The sequence below is a fragment of the Solanum pennellii genome, chromosome 3 (assembly GCF_001406875.1).
Source record: "Solanum pennellii chromosome 3, SPENNV200".
Lineage (NCBI taxonomy): Eukaryota > Viridiplantae > Streptophyta > Magnoliopsida > Solanales > Solanaceae > Solanum > Solanum pennellii.
Window position 1 is genome coordinate 62,559,997 of NC_028639.1, and position 18,072 is coordinate 62,578,068.

General features: G+C 35.5%; 2 long non-coding RNA genes across 3 annotated transcripts; both read right to left on the reverse strand.

Annotated features, from left to right (window-relative positions):
- Positions 1-619: 619 nt before the first annotated feature.
- Positions 620-3,434, reverse strand: LOC107015386. 2 transcript variants are annotated; one of them, XR_003577489.1, is made up of 5 exons: positions 2,944-3,434; positions 2,752-2,855; positions 2,400-2,477; positions 1,194-1,253; positions 620-658 (listed from the first exon to the last, which is right to left on the reverse strand). It is a non-coding gene; the product is annotated as an uncharacterized LOC107015386 (long non-coding RNA). The 2 variants fall into 2 exon arrangements; XR_001456343.2 differs by lacking the exon at positions 620-658 and having other exon boundaries at positions 970-1,253.
- A 7,186-nt stretch (positions 3,435-10,620) lies between these two features.
- Positions 10,621-16,138, reverse strand: LOC107012672. The gene is made up of 2 exons (XR_001456071.2): positions 15,739-16,138; positions 10,621-11,036 (listed from the first exon to the last, which is right to left on the reverse strand). It is a non-coding gene; the product is annotated as an uncharacterized LOC107012672 (long non-coding RNA).
- Positions 16,139-18,072: the final 1,934 nt, after the last annotated feature.

Genomic DNA, 18,072 nt, shown 5'->3' on the forward strand with positions numbered 1-18,072 from the left:
TCCATGCCCAAAATCACATCAAAATCAATCATATCTAGCATAATAAGATCAGCTCTAGTATCATAACCCTGGATAGTCACTAAGCAAGATCGCAATACTTGATCCACTACTAAGAACTCACCTATCGGGGTCGAAACATGAATCGGCTCTGCCAAAGACTCGGACCTCATACCCAATCGGGGAGCAAAATAAATAGATACATACGAGAATGTGGACCCTGGATCAAATAATACTGTAGCAGGCTGATGGCACAAGAAGAGCGTACCTGAGATGACATCGTCAGATGCCTCAGTCGCCGCCCTTGTCGGGGCAGCGTAGAAATGGCCCTGAGCACCTCTACCTGGTGCACCCAGTCTACCACCTGACCTGCCTCCCCGAGCTCCACCCCTGGTACCCTGTCGACTCTCTCGACGGTCCTGAATCTGACCACCTCCTCTAGCCGAAGGAGACACGGCTGAAACTGGTTTAGAAGTAGGTGGAGCTGGTACAATCGCCCCCCGACCTCGCCGGGGGCATTCTCTAGACCAATGTTCAAGAGCACCACAATCATAACACCCCGAAGTTGAACGCCCTACCTCGACCTCGTGGTTGACGTCTACCCCAAGCTAAGGCTCCGGGTGCATCTCCCCCGAATGCACCGCCTCGCGTGCGAGCCATCCTGTAATAGAGTGAAACAACTGAGATTTTAAGAAACAAACAAGACACACGCGGCACGAATTTGAAAAAAAATGGATATTTTCCTAAATACTTCCTGTAGCCTCCTGAAGATAAGTTACGGACGTCTCCGCACCGATCCGCAGGACTCTACTAGACGTTAGCTCTGTAAAAGTGAGACCGTTGAACCTAGGGCTCTGATACCAACTTGTCACGACCCAATTTCTCGAGCCATGAAGGCACCTACTATAACCCATCAGTAGGTAAGCCAAACCACAACCCAGAACCACACATAATGGGTGTGAGGGTAGAAACTAAACAAGACTAAGAAAAATTACTATAACAACATAAGCAAACCAAAACATAAATGCAATAAAGGATCCCTCCCAGAACCTGGAAGTCACTAATACAGAGCTACCAACAAAACGAGTACAAGTCCCAACAGTGGACCACCGAAACTAGACTGTCTCGAAAAGTAAAAGACAAGTCTTTATATAAACAGATGGAGACTGAAATAGTACAAAACCCTGTGTGCTCACCCCTGTCTCCAGACCAGAAATTCTCCAAACTCGATCAACGCTGACTACTGGTGCTCGGACCTGCATCACGAAAATAGATGCAGAGTGTAGCATGAGTACCAAATAACAGGTACCCAGTAGGCATCATAGGCCGACTGAACTAGAAAAGTAAAGCACTATGAAAAGACGAAATCACAAAACTAGAGGTCAAGAACGGAAGGCTAAGTAACACAATAATGCACACGAGTGTATAAAGATCTAACTAAATTAATATAAATAAGCTAACTACACCTAACTGGACCCACCATAAGCCCAGAAGGTACACTCGTGCACAAGTTTAAATAAAAACCCGAACGGACCCCCATAAGTCCGACGCGTACACAAAATAACTATAACTTAAGGAGAATAGAACTCGAGGCCAAAGAACACCGAACCAAAAAGTAGAATCTGACGGTACGGAGGTCGGGCCTTGAACCGGACACTCACCAGAATTACACAAGTAGCCAATTGCAAAATATAAGTAACTGAGGCCGGACCTCTAACCGGATGCTCTACATACTTGAGGCCGGACCTCTAACCGGATGCTCTACATAAGTATGTGGATGGTCGAGGCCGGACCTTAAATCCGGATACCCGACAAAGATGTCGATATAGCATGCTGAAAGAGTCTTTATCTATCCATAATCATATAAACCCATGGAACACCATCCAGACTTAGCTAATCAATGTAAGACCTTACAGTCGAATAGAAACTCAACTTTGAATCACGGAGCGGAATTCATTGTCACTGACGTAACTCGAGAAGCCGTAACATCTAAGAAATAAGAGTAACTATCGCTAGAGCAAGCTCATCGTCTAGCTAAATACCAAACTATCAGACTCAAGTCTGCTACATCAGTCTACAAGGATTTAAGCCGGCCGAGCGACGTCGGGGCTAAACTAAGTCCTACCGACTTTGAATCATGCATTTCTAAGGAAAACCCTAGTCAAACCTAAACTAAGGCTCAACATACTTCTGACAACCAGTATTCAAACATACAAGTAATTCATATAGCAAAGAAGGTCAATAAAAACATGCTCACAGTTACCCGATAATTCTCAGAACAAGGCCGAAAATATAATTTTTAACACCTATGCATGATCCAATAACTACCCAACCCAAATTCCAACTAATCAACATGCATTCACATGTTCGAGTTCAGTCTAAGAAGAGAAACCATAGCCTACCTGAACGCAGATCACGCGCGCTCCAAAATTCACTCCCCGGATCTTTTACTTTCTAAAAGGCCTCGAAACGTTGATACACTATCAGAAATAGAGTCACAACGTTATTACAGTCATTTAAACACTAAAATTGCAAGAAACGGAGACGGGTCAATTTCACGGTCAAAATGGAAAAAATGGGATCCGCGTTGAGAAATCCCGAATTAACCCCAAATAAAAGTCCTAAATAACTCTCGAAACTTGTATAGCAGAATGGAGCACAATTCAGGACTCAAGACGGTCCCAACATTAACATGCAACAAAAAAAACCCAAATCCTAAGCTAAAAATCAGCAACAATGGCAGCAGCTACTTACCAGATTTTACCAAAAATGAAGCTCCAACAGCCAAAACCAATCACACCACGACGATCCTCACGAAAAACCCCACAATATAGGCTCTTGAATCACTTGATTCGGACCTAAAATGGCCAAGAAATCACCTTCTGAAATTTCCCAAAACTTGTGCTCGAAAATGAGCTATGACAGCATTTAAAACCCAAAATTTACCTCAAATCGTGTCCCCAAATCAGATTCCAAGCTCACCAATGTGTTGCCCTCGAAAAATCTCACAACTTAGCCTTTTGAATCGCCCAATTCGGAGTTGTATCGCTCAAGATATCAAGTTCCAAAGTAAAACATAAAGCTGAAAGTTGGGGTTTTTATAGGGGCTGCACCAGATTCAGCTTTGCCTACTTTCTTTAAAGTCTCCGACGGGTGCTCGGAATCCGTTCGGAACCTGATAAAAATAAAATAGATATGCTACCCTACCAAAGTCGACATTCCGGACTCAAAGGCGCAGTCGAAATTTTCATCAGAGGTCATCTCGATAAAATGTGGGTCCCACTTCCATTGGCCATTTTAAGTCAAAAACCACAAAAGGGCTCGGAAAAATATCAAAAACCTCAAAACCCGAAAGAAGGGTCAAACTAGACCAAACTCGACATTCCGGAGCTAACCGCGCTGACGGAATTCTCATCCGAGCGAGTTTACTCAGAATGTTGACTAAAGTCAAACTTAGCCTTTAAACTTAAAGTTAAAACGTCTAACCCCACCAACTCACACTGAAAACTTTGGGAGTCATGTCGACAATGCTACTAGACTAAAATGACCCTTCCGGAACTGATGGAATCGTCAGAATTGGATTCTGATGTCATCTTCTTGAACTTTTGATCGAAAATGATCGTTCAAGGTTCATAAGCTTCAAAAATACTAAAACTCACACAATAACAAAACGAATGACCAGGTGACCGATCTGTCAGTCCCAGCAAGTCATATATGACTTGGAATCGCTATAAGAACGCTCTAAACGATGCACAGAAGATAAAACACTAAAAATGACAAGAAGGGTCATTACAGCTGGTCATCCATAGCTCTTGTCAGAGAGTGGTTAAAGGGAGTCTTAATCGACGGTCACGGACTACGGACCATCGTTTGACCTAAGAACCGTAAGTCCATCCGTCATTCTAGACTTAACCAATTTTTCTAGGCTGAAATTTTTGTGAGTTTCTGATCCCATCGATGGTTGTGCCACACGGACAGTTATTCAGGCTACAATCCGTCGATGCCAACGTTGGTAGCACCTGCAGATTTTTTTAAAAAACTAATTTCTGGTCTGTTTTGACTACGGGGTGTTACAGGCGGTGCTCGGTGTGGATTTAATTATTTCTTTCTTTTTTTTGAAAAAATGTTTTTTTTGTTTTTGGAAACAAAAAAAATTTGAGGTCAGTTGGAGGAAGGTGGGGGTGCCCGGGGGAGGGGGTAGATTTATTTTATTTTATTTTGAAAAAACAAAATTTTTCTTGGACAAAAAAAAGTTAGGGATAAGTTGGTGGAAGGTTGGGGGTGGGGGTGGTTGTGAGGAGGGGTAGTTTTTTTTATAAAAAAAAAAACAAATTTATTTAAATGGGTTGGTATCATTTTGCCCAAACAATATCTGACCAAATCTATATTTGCCCATATTATATTTGGATGGACTGTAATTTAGATCATGTAAAAATTAAAGGAATCCCATACTGTAAGATGTCAATTACATTCTATCCCAATTAATTTACATTTTACGAAAATCCCTTAAAAAGGTAGGCCTTTGATACATAGCTACAAATCTGATACAATATAATTGATATAAGGTAAACAAATTATTGTTGAGCATGAAAAGGAAAAAAAATTGTAATAATTAATTATGCTAATTTAATTAGCTTTATATAAGTGTAACTGAAACTAAACAATCCCTATCTTAATAGGTAATCTACTAAGACATTTTAAAATTCAAAATTACATTTTATACGTTGAATAACAATTTGTGAACATCCATCCATTGAGAAAAAGTGAGAAATACTGATTTTTTATTGATAGAAGATGAATGTATCAATTTTACTGAAGCATTCAGGAATTTTGGTCAACAAAATGTAATATGAAAGTTACAAAAGTGATGAAATCGTTGTTCGAAAATTAAGACCGACATGGGTGTTAAAATATATTTAGAAGTGAAGAAAATGAGTCACGATTTGCAATGTATGCATTATGCATTGACACAAGTGAAAAAATTGGTGGTGGTGTCCATAACTAGGACGAAACTTGTATGCAGATGGACGAGGTGTTGGCTTTAGTTGCAGAGGCATTAAAGAATTTAGCACATAATGATTGATCTTGGCACATGAAACAATAACAAAATCAACTGTGCACTCAAAGATAAACAGGAGTTCATTGATATTGTTGAGAAAGTGCACCAAAAGATTACTCTACCAAGTATTGTTATCGAGTGTCTGTTAATATTGTATTTTGTCTGTGGGATATGTTTCTCCCACTTCATCGAAGATCCTTTCAATTTTGATTTAAAATCATTGAAAATTTTGAGATGCAAAATTCTTCTTCGAATTCATTGAAGGTCTTTTCAATTTTGATACAAAATTATCAAAAAAAATTAGAAAATACATCATAAATATCTTCGCAACTTAGCATTTATTATTTATGTATGTTGTTTAAATTGATAAGTATTGTATTTATACTAGATACATTAAATAAGTAATTGTTGCCCGTAAGATGTTAGATTTGAGATCGATACATTACCTTGTGATAATTGCTATGTATCATGATAATTGTTATGTAATTGATACATTTAGTATAAATTCGAATTAACGTATCATATCTAAAAAAATTGTGCATGATAATATTACTATTTATTATCATTTAAATTGAGAAATATTGTATTTATACTAGATACATTGAATAAGTTGTTGTTGCTCATAAGATGTTAGATTTGAGATTGAGACATTATCATGTGGTAGTGTTTAGTGATTGATACATTTAGTTTAAATTCGAATTTATGTATCATATCTAAAAGATTAGTGCATGATACATTACTATTTATGTATCTCGTTTAAATTGATAAGTATTGCATTTTTACGGGATACATTAAACATGTAATTGTTGCTCATAAGTTGTTTGCCTTGAGATCGATACATGTAGTATAAATTAGTATTTATGAATCATGCCCATATAATCTGATGTAGCTATGTATCATAAACAAAAAAATATGAGATATATTTAGTAAAAATTTGATTTTCGTATCATGCCTAATAAATTAGTGTGTGATATATTACTATTTATGTTTCTTAATTTGTTTGAGTAATACTTTACTTTATCAAAAGATATATTATACATGATATATTATTGTTTAGGTATCTTCATTCGTTGCTGCTTCTTTAAGATCTTGGGGGCCTTGATCTGGTTCATCATCCTAAATAGCAGCATGTAGTATAAGTCAGGATACATCAAATTAATAATGTTTCATATACAAATTTTATTTTGATGTATCAAACACATTTGATAATGTATCATATACTAAATTTTCTGATCATACTAATGTATATATTCACTTGCTTCTGTAGTAACACATGAATATTTTCATATGCGGGTTACAGTTCTGAAAAATTCTCTATTTCTTGTTGATTTTTGTTAGTATCATGAATATTTTAATCTGTCGGTTAGACTTCTGAAACATCCGTCATTTCTGATTCTTAATAGTATCATCGATATGTATCTGTAGTTTTAGAACAAACAATTGTTAACAAATATGTTAATGATACATTTAATTATATTCAAGAAAATATGTATGAGATATATAATGAACTATAAACACTGTTAGCTATAATATATCTCTACAGACATGGATTTGATCTTCAACCTCAACAACAAATATAATCATTTTTCAATCATGATGTGCAAAATTTTTTAATGGATCTGCAACTGAAGCCAACACCTCGTATATTTGCATACAAGTTTCGTCCTAGTCATGCATTTGTAATTTTTTTTCTATTTTTTGCACAATCTTTGTCATCAAAATCGTATATTTTTCTATTAGTATCTGGATTCATGTGAAAACTATGAAACAAAATAAAAATTGAAGTAAAAAGATGACAAACTCTGGGAGAGAGACAGAGAAAACGAAGTATGATATGTATCAAGAAACAATTGAAACAAAAATCGACTGAAGTATATTTGAAAAACTTTGTGAGATAAAACGTAAGAAATAAAAGTGAAGATTGATGTTTGAAATATGTTTGATTGAGAGAGAAAATATTTAAAAATTAATTTGGGATAATGATTTGTAACTGAAAAGAGAATTGAGTGAAATTAGGGAGAAAAACAAGGAGTGACATAAGGAATGGTGAATGTAGAAGGAAAGAGTGAATTATGTATCTACCAGATTTCAATTACAAGTTAAATAAGGGATTAAAGTAATTTTTTTAAAAAAGTAGGGAAAAGTAGACAGTAAGAAACTTAAAGTTGTGTATTTAAGTTTTTTTTTCCTTAAATCATTTATTCTCAATTTATATTCAACCCATCCAAATCTGATCTAATCCAACCATTTGTCACCCCTAACCTTAACTATCATTTTAATCTACTTTTACAAGCTTAAATTTTGATTATCACAAGAATATTATTTATGTAGGAATAAAGTCCTCTATCCTATTTATCTTGTATATTTTCTTCTTAGTGACTGTGCGGGTTTGAGGTTGTGTGGGGCAGGTTTAAGGTTGTGCAGGGAGGTAGAGATGTGGATTGAAGTGAAGTTTCTCAAAAAAAATTTATGGAAGAGCTGGAGAAGGCTTTTGATATGATGCATATTGTTGATGTTAAAAGGTTTGAGCTAGCTGCATATCAACGGAAGAAGGTGTCTAAGATTTGGTTCAACCAATGGAAGGAGGGCAGAGATGAGGATGCACAACATCTGAGTTGAGCTTGCTTTGAAGAAGCTTTCTTGGGGCATTTTTTTACCCGAGAACTGGAAGAGGCTATGATACAAGAGATCCTTAAATTGAAATAGGACTCCTTGAGTGTACATGAGTATGAGTTCAAGTTCACCCAACTATCTCGTTATGCTCCTAAAATGGTTAAGGGCATGAGGAGCAGAACGAGCTTATTTGTCGTTGGCTTGGGTCGTGCATCAAACAAAAAGGCCAGAGCTACGATGCTGATAGGCAACATGGACATATCCAGGATGATGGTTTATGTGCAGCAGGTCAAAGAGGAGAAGCTGAGAGACACAAAAGAATATAGAAGCAAAAAAGCTAAGACTGTGAATGAGTCAGGGTAGCAGAAAGGTGGTTCGAATCGGCCACAATTTCAGAAATAAAAGGGACCTGCACCTTCATTTGCTAGTTCTCCTGCACCCAAAAACAAAGGTGAGCATCATGGATAGAATTCACAGAACATCAGAGCTAGACCAGCACAGTCTGAAGGAAGTGTGGCACATAGAGGTAGCTATACTCCTGCATGTGCTAAGTGCGGTAGAAGCCACCCAGGTAAATGTCGTGATGTCCAGACGGGTTGCTTTAAGTGTGGTTAGGAGGGTCACTTCATGAAGGAGTGCCCTAAGAACAGGCAGAGTAGTGGAAATCCGAGCAACAGAGCCCAATCTTCATTAGTTGCTCCTTTAGAAAGGGCTGCACCTAGAGGAGCCACTTCTGGTACTGGCAGATGGGAAAATCGTCTCTATGCAATCACTAACTGCCAAGAACAAGAGAACTTTCTACATGTTGTCACTGGTATAATCAAAGTCTTAAACTTTTGGTTTTTGTGCTTTGCTAGACGAGGGAGCAAGTTCGTCTTTTGTAACTCCTTATGTTGCAAAACAGTTTGAGATTCTTCCGGAGAAACTTTGTGAACCTTTTTGCGTTTCTACACCTGTTAGGGAGTCTATTCTAGTGGAAAGAGTCTATCATTATTGTCCAAATTTCCATCAATCATAAGAACACCATGGCAGATCTTGTGGAGTTAGACATGGTAGATTTTTATGTCATTATAGGTATGGAGTGGCTTCATGCATGTTATGCATCAATAGATTGTAGAACTCGAGTTGTCATGTTTCAGATCCCTAATGAGCTAGTTATAGAGTGGATTAGTAGTTCAGTAGTGCCTAAGGGTCGTTTCATTTCGTACCTTAAGGAGAGGAAGTTAGTTTCAAAGGATTATATTTATCAATTAGTCCAAGTTAATGACTCAAGTGATGTGGTACCTTCCCTTTAGTCAGTTCCTCTAGTAAAAGAGTTTCCAGAATTCTTTCCTGATGATCTACCCGAAGTTCCTCCTGAGAGAAAAATAAACTTCGGCACAGACATCATTCCAGATACTCATCTTATCTCTATTCCGCCATATAGAATGACACTTGAAGAGTTGAAAGAGTTGAAAGAACAATTGAAAGATATGTTAGATAAATGTTTCATTCGACCAAGTGTCTCACCTTGGGGTGCTCCGGTCTTGTTTGTGAGGAAGAAAGATGGTTCTCTTAGGATGTATATAGACTACCGTCAATTGAATAAGGTTACCATCAAGAATCAGTATCCTTTTCCTAGGATAATTGATCTTTTCGATCAACTTCAGGGTACCACCTGTTTCTCGAAAATTGATCTCTAATCTGGCTATCATCAGTTGAAAGTTAGGGAATGTGACATTCCAAAGACAGCTTTTAGAACCATATATGGCCATTATGAGTTTTTGGTCATGTCTTTTGGGTTGACAAATGCACCAGCAGCATTCATGGATCTTATGAATCTTCAAACTTTATCTAGATATGTTTATACACGTTTTCATTAGTGACATTCTAATATATTCAAGGAATGAAGAAGATCATAGTAGTCACCTCAAGATAGTCCTTTAGACTTTAAGATAAGGAGTTTTATGTCAAGTTCTAAAATACGAGTTTTGGCTTAAGTATATGGCATTCTTGGGCCACTTAGTTTCTGGTGATGGGATTAGAGTTGATACCCAAAAGATAAAAGCGGTTTAGAGTTGTCCTAAACCCACATATCCAACATATATTAGGAGTTTCTTGGGTTTGGCTGGCTACTATAGAAGGTCTGTTCAGGGGTTTTCATCTATCTCGTCTCCTTTGACCAAGTGGACTCAGAAAATAGTTCAGTTTCAGTGGTCTGAAGCTTGTGAGAAAAGCTTTCAGGAGTTGAAGAAGGGGTTGACTACTTCCCCAGTCTTGACCTTACCAGAAAGTACTCAAAGTTTTGTAGTTTATTAAGATGCATCTAGAGTTGGGTTGGGCTGCGTGTTAATGCAGAACGGCAAGGTCACAACTTATGCCTCCAGACAGTTGAAAGTCAATGAGAAGAATTACCCAAGCCATGACTTAGAGTTGGCTGCGGTAGTATTCGCCTTGAAGATAGGTGGCACTACTTGCATGGAGTTCATGTTGATATATTCACTAATCACAAGAGCCTACAATATATGTTCACCCAGAAAGAGCTCAATCTCAGATAGAGGAGATGGTTAGAATTACTCAAGAATTATGACATGAGTATTCTTTACTATGGTTGATGATGCTTTAAGTAGGTTAGCAATGGGGAGTACCACCCATGTTGAGGAAGAAAAGAGGCAGTTAGCCAAAGATGTGCACAGACTTGCACGCTTGGGAGTCGGTCTCCCTTTTTGATGATGACACACAAATATTCCTTACACTGAGTTTATTCATTCATTTCACTATCATCAGTCCCAATAACAAGGATCTGAATCCTTGTTACAAATATAAGTTTGTTAAATTATCATAACTTAAAATGAGCTGCAAAACAACAGTTCATTTCCCGACTATGATACCATGTTAGAATTACACTCACAAAAATTCGATGGAAATTTCCCTGGTAGAAATGACCCGCTTAAAGACAAAGAAAAAAGAGATAACAGAACAAAACTATTCATGGAATTGAGAATGATTGATGTATCAAACTTTAATTCATAATTGAATCAAGTATTTGTAGTTACACATAAAATGGCTCAGAATAGAACTACAAGTCTAATCTTACAACTGTAAAATGGTCTTTGAGCTGCAGCTGAACCAGTTGGCCTTTTCCAAATCAATGTTGAGTTCCCCAATATCATGATTAATAGGGCTAGAGTCTTCTGGAGAAAAAATTATTTCGAACCAATATTATAATCTTAACTGACTCAAACTTGAACTCCAGAATAATTCCCCGAGTTTGAACTGTATATTTGAAACTTCGGAAAATTTTCAAGTACCTTTAGATAAATCACGTTGTAACATTTGCAACATTTTCCTAATGGAAAATTGTGTGATCTGCTGAACCTTATCCATCCTGTAATCGGAATTTCCAAAGTGTTAATTTCTTAGCTTTGGAAATCTTTTGAACCATCCAAGCAGCTTGTCCGAGATTTACAATTGAGTTGAATTCTAATTCATCAGAACTATGTATGAATCTTCAGTTAACAGAAATAATTTGAGGATTAAATGCAAAAATTAGAATGTAATTGAGAAACATTTATAGAGCTATAATTGCCGATTAAATACATCTCACAATCGCATTCAAATTATCAATTGGTGGGTTCACAGCAAAGTAAACCAGACTTGATATTTGGAAAAACATGAGAACAGAACGAATCAGAATAAAATATTAAGAATGCCCGAAGGCCATGTAGATTAAGCCAAGACAGTAACAGGCAGCTCTCCTTTGGCGTGTTAGCTGAAATATACAATTGCATGCCAATAGAGAGTCTATCACTGTTTCGCTTATATATTCAAGAATATATTTTCATTCACCAACTCTCCGTTTCTTCTTCCTCTGGTTCACCAAAGCAGAGACTTCAATGCTTTTATAGGCATTCCTTCTCAGTTTAAGAGATGGTATAAACCCTTGGAGAGAACCAGCATATCCTATGTGATTTTTGGTTCTAGTTGTGGTTTGGGGATATCTTCTTCCATTATGGGATTGCTTTTACTAGAGTAAAAAAATGTGGTAACTTTGTTATCCTTAACAGTTTGATTTTCTGAAAGCAACTCCGTTAAAAATATTTTCATCAGATGCCCTCCGGAAAAAGTTGATGCTGCATGACTTTATGCCTTTGAAGTATGTGCCTTTTGCACTCAAGGAGTGAAATACAGCATATCCTTTTATCATATTCCTTATTTTTCTGTTCTTCTTTTCTCTTTTATATTTCTAGTTACAATTTCTATTTGGTTTTGATTTTTAGGATTCCAGCGCTTTTAGAGGACATGAAATGAAGAATGCTGCTTCATCAGCCTAACATAAATAAAGATCGAATAAGGTGCTTGTTGTGTTCTCTCGTAATAAAAGTTCGAAGTGTATCATCATTTGTGCCAGTTCAACACAGTCCAATTCTGGACACTAATAAGAAACAAGCAACAAATTGAAAAAAATATTCTTTCGAGAGATAAGCAACTACCAAACTGAACAATTAAATTACCTCACATCACTACTGCCTAAACACAATCTGGCAGACTTTCTTGTATGAAAACGCCTTTATCCTTCTAGAATATGATATGTTTTTAATTAATTTATTATTATTTTTTGCCCATTGTTTTTCCTATACACCTCTTATTATCACATAGGGGTAGAGAAAGGGAAATGGGGTAGGATATTACAAGGTGGGAACGGAATCATCATTAGCAATGTAAAAGTTCACGTAGCTAACTAACTGAACTTAAGATCTGCATTTTAGAAGTCTATGCAGTTATTTGCTTCTCCAAACAATGAACGCCCTTATTCCAAATAGTGGCTTTTCTAGTTAGGCTCTTGAAGTGTCTGACTCGATGACATTGTTTATCAACGATTGGAAATAGGTGGCTTTTATCAATTATTCACTACTTGACACCATTTAATTAATTTATCAGTAGGATATATATTAAGATTAACTATTTAGAAGGATATTTTGGCGATTCAACGTTCCAATTTGCAGTTCACTTTCAAATAATATTGATACTGATACAGATATAAATATAGATGTGATGTGGATATATGAGGCATAGGTTTGAGGGATAGACTTGCTGGAGCAAGAAATTAGGATGGTATTAATGAATATATTCTTCTGTAACATTGATCCAGACTTGGACGCTAATTGTTCAGCTTCATTATACTTGAATGTCTTAAGTCATAAGGACTGTTTTTTGTAGCATGCAAATTCGTAAATTAATATCATACCATATGTGTTGAAAGGTGCAAATAGACTTTAAACTTCCACAAATAGTTTATTAGTTTGCGTTATCGTGATAAAAATGGAAGGATATGCTGATTCTCCACGGGTTTATAATTTATGTCGTCTCTTAAACTGAGAAGGAATGACCTATATAAGCTTGGAAGGCTCTGGTATGATGAAATAGAAGCAGAAAAATGAGAAAAAGGAGAGTTGGTGAATAAAAATATATTCTTGAATTTATAAGGGAAACACTGGTAGGGCTACTCTCTATTGGCATGCACTTATACATTTAAGCTAACATGCCAAAGGAGAGATGCCCTGTTACTGTCTCTACTTAGTGTATTTCTGATGCAGTACATACTGTATCCACCACTAGTAAGTCTCTATGTTGTTTTCTATTGGCATGTGGTTATTTATTCATCACATATTTCAAATGAAATACCAAAGGAGAGTTGCATGGTTACTGATTTTGCTTAATGTTATAACTCTGATGCAAAAGTTTTTTACATACTCTATCCACCGCTGCTGAGTTAATATGTTCTTCTGTAAAACCTGAAACTAAATTTCCAGCAGGGTGGCACAATATAATGTTGTGAACCAAGTTAACTCTATAAGGGCGTATGATCAATTAGAAGTATTTAACGAGGTTGGGCCGAGTAAGATATTGAAGTGTTTTCTTTGGGATTCAAACTCAATTAGCATTTGGTTAAAGGGGAGATAGAGTTTGAAAGAAGGGTTTAATTTATGCATATTGAATAAAATTGTATGTCCTCTTCTTCTTCTAGAGTCTAAGCTTCTTCTAGAGACAGTAACAGAAGCAACTATCCTTTAGCATGTAAGCTCAAATATTTGATCAAGCTGATGTATGCAGCCACCAAAAGAGTTGCATGCTGATAGAGTGTAGCCCTATCAGGCTATCACTATTTCCTTCCATGTTTAAATAGAGCATTCCTTATCAATTTAAGAGAAGGAATAAACCTCCAGAGAATCGGCATATCCTGTCATTTAATTTTGTGTTGCATCGCTTGTATATATATTTTTTTCATTAGATGCAGAAAAATGTTGCTGAAAGGTGGAGATGCTGTTTCATTTTATGCATTTGTGAAGTGTGCCATTTGATTCTTGAGAGACTTGGAGTCAACAACCTTCAAACAGCATTCCTTTGTCATATTCCTTGCTTTTAGCTTTTCCATTTCCAGAATGCATGTAATTCTTGCTTATGCTATTGAATTTTTAAGATTCCAACTCCTCCAAAGGCCATAGTTTGTTGAGTTATGTACTCAAAATGTCGTCATCTATTCCCCAACTGATAACAATATATTCACTCTCCTATGCTAATTAGTTTCTACTCTCTTATATATTATTATTACATGTGATATTACAACGAATTTGCAGGCAGTCCACATTAATGCAAAAACACTGTGTTAAATGAAGCTGAACGATTGTTGCATGCATTCTAGTATTGATGTTATATAAGAATACAAATTGATAACACAATATTCTCTAATACCTATATTGGTGGAAGGTAGAAAATACTCTATGATATTCGGCCACATATACATATGCCACACACTTATATATGACATTCTCAAATTTTATTTAAGAAAAAAAAGGAGAACAAGATAGATATCAAGTTAAAAATTCATGACAAATAACCCACAAACCAAATGGTTTACTGGAACATAAACCTAGAATTGTCTATTAAGAAATTTTCTTCTGGCAAATGTGAACATTTATATTTTAGTATCTATGCTAGCGAAAACATAAAAATAAAGAGTGGATGAACAACAATATTTAACGTGATTCAGATCAGAATGATCCTACGTCCACTAGAGAACAATTGTCTGTATATTAACAAAGAGAGGGGAGAGATCCCAAATACATATAAGACAATTGCTCTAATAATTCTCTACTCTTCTAATGTATTTTGCTATGAATTTTAAGGATGTTTTCAACAATGAAGAATGATCATCCTAAAACTCATAGCAAAATACATTAGAAGAGTAGAGAATTAGTAGAGCAATTCTCTTAGATGCATTTGGGATCTCTCCCGTGACTTTGTTAATCTACATACATTTGTTCTCTAGTGGACATAGGATCATTTTGATCTGAACCACGTTAAATATAATTATTCTTCCTTGTTTTTTATTTTCATATTTCCACTAACATTTTTGTTTCCAAAAGGGTCTTCTTCCCTCTTTGACCCATATTGGACTTTTACTTGTCTTTCAAAGTTTCATCTTTTACCTTGCAACTCAGAGTTGCTTTATTTTCTTAATTTACTCTTCTTCTTTTTCTTTTTTTTTTATATATCTTCTTATCTATATAGATTTGACAAGAATTAGTATTTTTACAATACTACAAATAAAGAATGTAATCTCAATAATATAGTTGTCTCCGTATTAAATTTAATGACGATATTAAATATGAATATTTATAACCAATACTTTGCATAAATATAGTAAAAATTTATGTGACTCTAGATGCAGTTACATTAACTCAATTGACACAAAATATTTTCCGGGAATATTTAAAAAATATAATGCCACTAAATGGCTATTTGTTGTAGTATTGTTTCTTTTTAGGTATCCAACCTCATAATAAATAATAAACAAAGACAACATCAAGCTAGAGCACATATATAATCAAACGTATATACCACAAAATTGATCAATAATTTCACGTGATGAGACACCAAAGTACAAAATAAAATAAGAATTGAAATTCAAGAATTATTCTTGAAACATTAACATTAGCTAAAACAAACACATGGACATAGATATACACTAGTCATGAAAATAACAAGAACAGATGGATAAAAATTGAATTAAAAAGTTGAGAAAGAACCTTGATGGAGTAAACTTTCTTCACTCTGTTAATAAAAATCTCCAAGCGTTGGATTATAGTAGAAAATCACCGGTTAAACTTGAAAATGAAACAAGGTATTGACTAGAGCATGACCAAACCACTTTGCCAAACTCGACTCTACCTCCGTTAATATCTTGAGCAACCAGATTTGTTGTGTTGTTTTCTTAGTTTTTGGTGAATTACAGTTGAACGACTCTTTTCATGACATTTTAAAAATGATGTCTTTGAATTCTACATGGCTATGTAATGGTAAAATATCAGTGGAGAATGTGAACTGAGGCTGAATTTTTTTGTTGGGCTAGCTGCGGCTGCTACTTTTTTTCTTAGAGTCCTTTTAGTTTTACACATTAGGTTTAGAGTGAATGTGATCTATTTCTCGTGTCTAATCTTCCTAATATGCCCTTACAGATTTGTAAGAAGATCAAAATAAATTGGAGGTGAGTTAGATCTTTTGATTTTTCTTTTTAAAAATAACCAAAAAATAGTATAGTATCGAAATATTAAATATAAGAAAATTAAACAACATATTTTTAGACTTTTCTCTGCAAATCGAAAATAAAAGTATTATCTAAACAATGACTATTTTTGTGGTGTTCATTTTTCTCAAGTAAAAATGACATAAGAATTAGATATAAAATCGATGTTAAAAGCTAAATATTTGGTTGAAACTCGAGCAGGGTAAAAATCATGTATCTACAATAACAAACTTTTGTATTAATGATAAGGTTCAACATTATAAAACTATAACTGGACATACTCAACTAGCTAACTCAAGAGACTGAAAAGCAATTTTCATTCTTGCTACTAATAAATTCATGTGAATGCAATTTTATGAGATTGTTGAGCACTTCAAGATTGAAGTATGTATCCCTTTGTTTTCTTTTAGTAGCATTTACTACTTAAATAACTAAAATCGCCTTTGTGAGCAGATCGAATTCCAGTTAGGGAAATATTACAAGCTCAAGGAGATGTTAATAGACATAACCCCTTTGGAAGTCCAAATTTAATTTTCTATGCATGGTTGTATCTAGTAGTAATCTAAAAGGACAAAGGAGTTTTTATGAATGTTTACCATATTTTGTCTAGGTAGTAGAGTTATGACGCTATTTGATTGTTCAGTTTTGTAGGTTTAGATGATATATAATTAGTCATCTTGATATCAATAAATAAGTCATCATATGACGATTCACATTAATAATTTACAAAAATTATAGTACTTTAATTTTGAAAATAATTATTGAATTAATACACAAACACTGGGAGAGACACAGATACACACACACAAACACACACATACACAAACGACATTATTAAAAATTCATAATGCCCATAACGAGTCTTAAATATCGTCTTGGTACATCTTCCAGCCTAATTTTTTATTGATGATACCCATATCTTAAATCAATTTTAGAGAAAATTGTTGTACCTTGCAATTGATCAAAGAGATCATCTATTCTAGGCAAGGGGTACTGTGACTCTATTCAATTGTCAGTAGTCTATATACATCCTTATGATACCATCCTTCTTCTTGACAAACAAAATCGAAGCACCCCATACGGAAGCTCTAGGACGGATAAATACCTTATCAAGAAGTTCTTGAATTTGAGCCTTAAGCTCTCTTAACTCTACCAGAGCCATGCGATACGGAGGAATTGAAATGGGACAAGTGTCAGGCTCTAAGTCAATACAGAATGTATGTCTCTATCCGGAGGCATGCTAGGAATAGACCCAATGTATGAAGCCTCAATCTCAACATCCCTAACATGAGCCAAATAAGCTAAACACCTTTACTCTACTAGTTTACTAGTCCAGATGGAGGATATAATCTTTGCATGCTTAGGCTTGTACGTCCCTTCCCACTCTAATTTTTCCCTTCCCGAAATTTCTAGAGTCACGGACTTAGTATTACAATTAAGCACAACATGATAGGCCAAGTCATACCTAAGATAATATCAAAGTCAGTCGTATCTAAAATTACCAAATCAACCCAAGTCTGAAATCCTATAAACAAAATAAAACATGCACGATAGACGTTGGTGACTATAACTGACTGTACAAAACGGGTAGATACACGAATAGAGGCATCAAGGACATCACACATACTCAAATTCAAAGGAAAATCTCACAGATACATAAGTTTAAGTGGAACCTGGATCAAATAACACATTAGTCATTCGGTCACAGACAAGAATAGTACCTGTGATCACTACATTGGATACCTCCGCCTTATTTTTACCCGAAAAAGTATAACACTTGCTTTATGATCAACATGAGCTACCTCCCTGTTTGGTTGTGCATTATCTCTACCTATGT